This window comes from Urocitellus parryii (assembly GCF_045843805.1).
Source record: "Urocitellus parryii isolate mUroPar1 chromosome 13 unlocalized genomic scaffold, mUroPar1.hap1 SUPER_13_unloc_15, whole genome shotgun sequence".
NCBI lineage: Eukaryota > Metazoa > Chordata > Mammalia > Rodentia > Sciuridae > Urocitellus > Urocitellus parryii.
Window position 1 is genome coordinate 444,561 of NW_027551767.1, and position 6,799 is coordinate 451,359.

General features: G+C 34.3%; 1 pseudogene; it reads right to left on the minus strand.

Moving 5' to 3' along the window:
• Positions 1-1,125: 1,125 nt before the first annotated feature.
• Positions 1,126-1,809, minus strand: LOC144251383 (gamma-glutamylcyclotransferase pseudogene; annotated as a pseudogene).
• Positions 1,810-6,799: the final 4,990 nt, after the last annotated feature.

The window sequence follows — 6,799 nt, forward strand, 5'->3', positions numbered from 1 at the left end:
AGTGTGCAATAACATTAACTAGGCCCAATGTTGTAAAGCAGATCTCTAGAACTTATTTATCTTTAGTAACTGAAATTTTACATGAGTTACATGGCAACCCTCCATTTTTGTTTGCTCTCAGACCCTAGTAACTACCATTCTATTCCCTGCTTCTATGAGTTTGACTGTTTAAATACCCGATGTAAGTGAAATCATGCAATATTTGTCATTCTGCAAATGGCTTAATTCACTTAGCATATGGTTCCCCTGGTTCATCTATGTTTCTGCAAATAGCAGGATTTCCTTTTTAAAGGTTGAATGATATTTCATTGTGTGTGTGTATGTGTGTATTTTATATCCACTAATCCACCAATGGATGTTTATATTGTTTATGCATTTTGGCTAATGTGAGTAACGGTACAATAAACGTGGGAGTCTTTGCTTCCCAGCTGCCATCAGGTGAACAGATCTCCTTCATCATGTGCTTCAACCATGACGTACTTTCTCACTATAGGCCCAAAACAACAGAGCCAAGCAACCACATACTGAAACCTCTGCAACTGTGAGCCAAAATAAATCATTCTTTCTTATGAGTTGATTATCTCTGGTATTTTGTCACAGTGTCAGAAAGCTGACTAATGCAATTTCCTTAGAAACACAACAGAATTTTGTGTCGTTTTTTTTATCCTGCAACTTTACTGATTTTTTTCATTAATTCCAATTTTTAAAATATTAGTGTTTTTGTTTCTAAAATGTCATCTGCAAAAGAAATAATTTTACTTCTTACTTTCCAACTCGGATGCATTTTATTTCTTTATCTTGCCTAATTGCTGTCTATTGTTTTTATTAAGATGTTGACTACAAATAGTAAGAGTGGGCAGCTGGCTTTATTCTTTTCTTTCCAGTTCCCAAAATTTTATTATTTTTATTATCAATTATGTCAGTAGTTTGATTACTCTTATTACACTAATTAAAAAAAAAAAAAAGCCCAGGCAGCAGAGCAATTTACCTCACTAAAGTGAGGTTCCCCTTCAGAATATTGTTGAAAACAGATTAAACATGGAGATATCACAGATCCCTGTTCTTAAATGTTAAAAATATTTTATATTAGTACATAGAATTTTCTTTATTCTTAGATATATTTTGTTATGTTCTAAAGAGCTCTTGTTCCCCCTTTTTGATAATAAAGTCTTCTGAGACCTTTCCTTTATAGTTATTTGGTTCTATTGCCTTTTTTTGGGGGGGGGTGGATACTGGGGATTTAACTCAGGAGCACTTAACTTGAGCCACATCCCCAGCCCTATTTTGTATTTTTTAATTTACAGAGAGGGTCTCACTGAGTTGCTTAGTGCCTTGCTTTTGCTGAGGCTGGCTTTGAACTTGCCATCAGTCTCCAGAGCCACTGGGATTACCAGCATGTGCCACTACACCTGGTTGTTTCTATTTCTTTTAGGCTCTCTTAATACTCCAGTGGCAAACTGTTTTCTTTTGTACCCATGCAAATAACCTTTTTATATAGTTGGGATGGGGAAGTGTGGTCATAATTTGTCATTAGATAGTTCTGATAGGTTCTTTCCTTTCTTGAGTTGAAACTTTCACTTCTGTTAAAACATACATTCCACTTTTAATGCCTTCTTGCCTCCATGCCACCTCTGACTGGTTTTGCCTTGGAAATTGCCAAAGTCAACCTTGAAATTCTGCAGGCAGGCCAAGAACGTGGCCAAGGAGTTTTAGAGGTAGATCATTTCCATCATTAAGTTGCTGCCATAGGCGAAGTACAAAAACCCTCTCCTCCTTGCCTGTGCCTTCCTCACAACAGGAGTTATCCATATCTCCCCAGATGCCTGCACCATCCTGAGGGTTGGGAAGCAGAAGTGCAAGAAACCCATAGTAACCTGGTGCTGCTGCCAAGAGACCAGGACTGGTATCTGCAGCACTGCCCCCTAGGGGCTGGGGAAAACTCCCTTTATTTGTTCTTGATCTTCAAGGAAAAACTTTTTATTTTTTCACCATTGAACATATTAGCTTTCCATAGATGGCTTTTATTATGTGGAGGTAATATCCTTTTATTCTTAGTTGTTGGAGTTTTTATCTTGAAATGGTGTTGAATTTTCTCAGATTCCTTCTCTGCATCTATTAGGATAATCAAGTGATTTTTAGTCCTTTGTTCTGTTTATTTAGTTAATCACATTAATTGATTTTCATATATTGACCCACTCTTGTATTCCAAGAATAAATCCCACTTAGTTATGATGTATTATCCCTTTAATTGTGTTGTTGAATTCAGTTCTCTGGTATTTTGATATAGATTTTTGCTTCTATGTTCATCACAAATATTGTTTTGTGGTTTTGCTTTTTAAATCTTCTTTAATTTTGATAGTCTCAGCATAAGTTTGGAAATGTTCTCTTCTATTTTTTTTAGAAGAGTTTGATAAGGGTTGGCTTCAATTCTTTAAATATTTTTAAATTCTTTAAATATTCTTCTTTTAATATTTATTTTTTAGTTGTACATGGACACAATAGCTTTATTTTATTTATTTATTTTTACGAGGGGCTGAGGATTGAACCCCAGGCCTTGCACATGCTAAGCGAGAGCTCTACTGCTGAGCCACAATCCCAGCCCCAAATTCTTTAAATATTCTTTAGTAGGAGATTTTTTGGTCACCAATTCAGCATTTTTATTATTCTAGCTACAAGTCTATTAAGATTGTCTTTTTCTTCATTACTTGATATTAATAGGTTATATCTTTGTGAGAATTTATACATTTCTTTTATGCTCTCCAATTGGTTGGCATTGAATTGGTCTTATCAGTCTCTTAGGATCCTTTTTATTTGTGTGTCATTAGTTGTAATATCTTTTTTTTCATATCTGATTTTATTTATTTCAATCTCCTTTTGCTCGTGTGTGGCTAAAACTTTGTGAATTCCTCAATTTTTCCAAAAATCCAACTCAATTTTATTAATTTTTTTCTTCTCTATTTCATTAAATACTCTTCTAATCTTTATGATTTTCTTTCTTTGATGAGGTGGGTGGGCTTTGTTCCTTTGTCTAGATCTTTGAGGTATAAAGTTAGATTTTTGTTTCAGATCTTCCTTTATCTTCAGAGTGGGCACATATTGTTATGCTCTATTCCATAAGTTTTGGCACAGAGTGTTCTCCTTTTCATTTATCCAATGATATTTTCTAATTCCCCTAAATGTCTTCTTTGACACACCAAATTGTTCCAGAGAGTGTTGATTACAGCCAGGAGTGGCAGCATGGTCTTTTAATTCTCGTTCCTCAGGCTGAAGCAGGAGGATCAGAAGATCAAGGCCAGCTTGGGAAACTTAGCAAGGCCCTGTCTCAAAATTAAAATTAAAAAAAAAAATTCTGGGGATGTAGCTTAGTAGTGAAGTGTTTGCCTTACATAAATGGTGCCTTGAATTCTAACAATAGCACCAATAAATAAATAAACAAAAAATAGAAAAAAAGCATATTGTTTAATTTTTACATATTTGTGAATTTTTCAGTCTTCCTTCACCTATTGAATTCCAGGTTCCATGGTGATCAGAAAAGAACTTTTGTGAGTTCAGTCTTCTTAAATTGGTTATGACTTGTTTTGTGACCTGGCATGTGATCTACCTTGGAGAAAGTTTCATGTGTGCTTGAGTAGAATGTTCTGTTTATATCTATTTGGTCTACCTTGTTGTTCAACTATGCTGTTTATTTATTGATTTTCTATGTGGATGTTCTATTCTTTATTGGAAGTTGGGCATTGAAGTATCCTACTATCATTGAATTGCTTCAGTTCTGCAATGTTTGCTTTATATATTTAGGTTCTTTGATGTTAGTTCATTTGTTTTTATAATTATGGTATTTTTCTGGTGAATTGATCCTTTTATTATCCTTTGATGTTATTAAAATTTTGTCTCTTGTAATAGTTTTTGACTCAAAATTCATTTTTTCTGACATGTTTAGCCATCCTTGCTGTATTTTGGTTATAATTTGCATGGACTATTTTGTTGAATTACTTAACTCAGTCTGTATTTGTCCTTATATGTAAACCTGAAACTCTTGTAGACAACACATAGGTGGATCTTGATTTTTTCATCTGTTCAACCACTCCTGTGTCTTTTGGTTGAGGAATTTAATTTTTTCATAGTAAAGTAATCATTAATGAGGATGGTGAATATTTTTGCTACAACATTTCTGACTCCAATCATGTGTGGTATTTTTCTTTCTGATGCCAAATTTATGTTGCCTTTTCTAACACCATTTCTCCAACTTTTGGACACCAGTTGTGTGTCCTACAGTTCAGAGCAATTCTGGTACTCAGTACCCTGAATTAGTGTCATACTCCACACTCTTAAGGAATAGCCTTACAAGATTGTCCTTTCTTAAGATGACATTTGCAAGTATCAGGTCTCTGGGTTACCCACACTTTTGTCAAGAGTTGCCTACAGAGTTATCACAATACTCCCAGGTCAGGTTCACTAATTTGCTACAATAGCTTACAAAACTCTGGAAAACCCTTTACTTGCTATAACCAGCTTATTTTAAAAGCTTCTAATAAGTAGCCAAATGAGGTAAAAGGACAAATTAGGGAAGAGTCCTAAACATCATGGTTTGGGACATACCACACTCCTATCACATGGATGCTTGCATGTTCTCCAAACCCTTTTGTTTAGTGATTTTTATGAATACTTTGTGACACAGGTAGATAGAGTAATCCATTAGCCCTTGGTGATTAAGTTCAATCTTCATCCTTTTTTGCCTTCTGGGACTTGTAATGCAGTGAAAATTTCCATGCCTCTAATGATTCTTTGGTCTTTCTGGCAACAGCTCCCATTTAAAAAGTATATAGAGGTAGCATTCAGTCATCAGTCTTCTCTTGAGCATACAGAAGGCACTTTGACCTTTGGAGATTTAGAGTTATGGGAGCTATGTGTCAGGAATCAGGTACAAATACCAAATATTTATTTTTTATTGTGCCACAGAAATACATTACTAGCATTTTGTTAAAGGTTTGCTGCCAATTTTATAAATCTTTTGTTCCTGTTTTTTTATACTATTTTCTTTTATATTTTGTTGATTTTTATAGTGATATGCTTTGATTTATTTCTTTATTTTACATATCTTAATTGTGATTACAATCAAACTTACCTAAAACATTATATAGTTATAACTGTCTGTTTCAAGATAATAATAACCCCATTTGCATATAAAAACTACATTATTGCTGGGCATGGTGGTGCATGCCTGTAATCCTAGCATTTCAGGAGGCTGAGGCAGGAGGATCATGAGTTCAAAGCCAATCTCAGCAAAAAGCAAGGTGCTAAGCAACTCAGTGAGACCTTCTCTCTAAATAAAATACAGAAAAGGGCTGGAGATGTGGCTCAGTGGTTGAGTGCCCCTGAGTTCAATCATCCCCCAAAAACAAACAAAAGAAAAAAAACTACATTATTACCCCTCTCCATGGAACTTTATATTATTAACATCATAATTTACATCATTTTGTACTGGGTAACCATACACATATTTTATAAAATTGTTTTAAAATTTTGTCTTTAACTTTTATACTAGCATTGAAAAGCAATTTCCACAGTACTGTCACAGTGTTACATTATTCTGTATTTTTCTATACATTTACCTCTAACAGCAAGTTTTATACTTATGTATGCATAGATAGTGTTAGATAGCTTTGGTTTGTTTCAACTTGAAGAATTCTCTTTAATGTTTCTTGTAAGACTGGTCTCTTTATGTCCTCTTCAATTTTAAAGGACAATTTTGTCAGGTATTATATTCTTGGTTGGCAGGTTTACCTTTCTGCATTTGGAAAATATTCCACTGCCTTTTTGTATGCAAAGTTTCTGCTGAAAAATTCATTGACTGTCTCAGGGAAGTTCCCCTGTAATGTGATCTGTCACTTTTCCCTGGCTGCTCTCACAGTTCTCTTTATGTCTGATATTTCACAATTCAGTTCAATTATAGTGTCTCTCACTGTGGAATTCTTTGGGTTCTTCTTATTTGGATTCCTAAATATAGATATTTCTTCATTTTTTTCAAATTTCAGAAGTTTTTTCCCATTATTTTTTTGAGTAAGCTTTTGGCTCTGTCTTTTCTTTCTTGGACATTCAAAATTATTTATACTGGTCTACTCAATAGTGTCCTATAAGTTACCAAGTTTCTTCATTTTTTTCACTTTTTGTTTTCTTTTTATGCCATTGAGTGGCTAATTTCAAATGATTTATCTTTAAATTCAGTGATTCTTCTGCTTGATCTAGTATGATATTTTGATATAGACTGATTTCTATATTAAATTTTTCATTTTAGTTACTGTTTTCTTTATGGTCAAGACTTCTTTTGGCTCTTTTTATGTATCTGCTAAATTTTTCATTTTGTTCATGTTTTTTTCTCCCAAGTTTATTTTGAGTACTTTGCCAGGTAATTCATATATTACATGTTAGTAAAATTGGGGTCTAAAAGTCTCATCTTATTCTTTTGGAGAGGCAAGTTTTTCTATTTGTTCATTTTCCTTGTCTCTTAGTGTTAGTACCTGCACATTAGAAAAAAAAAATACACGTTTTCCAGTCTTTAGGAACAGGATTTGTATAGAATAAGACCCTCAATGGGAAGCGCTGCCGCGTACCTTTCAAACTCTCTGTGTATGTGTCTTGGATGGATTTAGTTGTGTAAATTCCCAGTTAGGGGATTTGCCTGTTTCTTTTGATCTTTGCGCGCGCTCTCTCTCTCTCTCTCTCCCTCCCTCCCTCCCTCCCTCCCTCCTTCCTTCCTTCCTTCCTTCCTTCCTTCCTTCCTTCCTTCCTTCTTTTTTCCTTC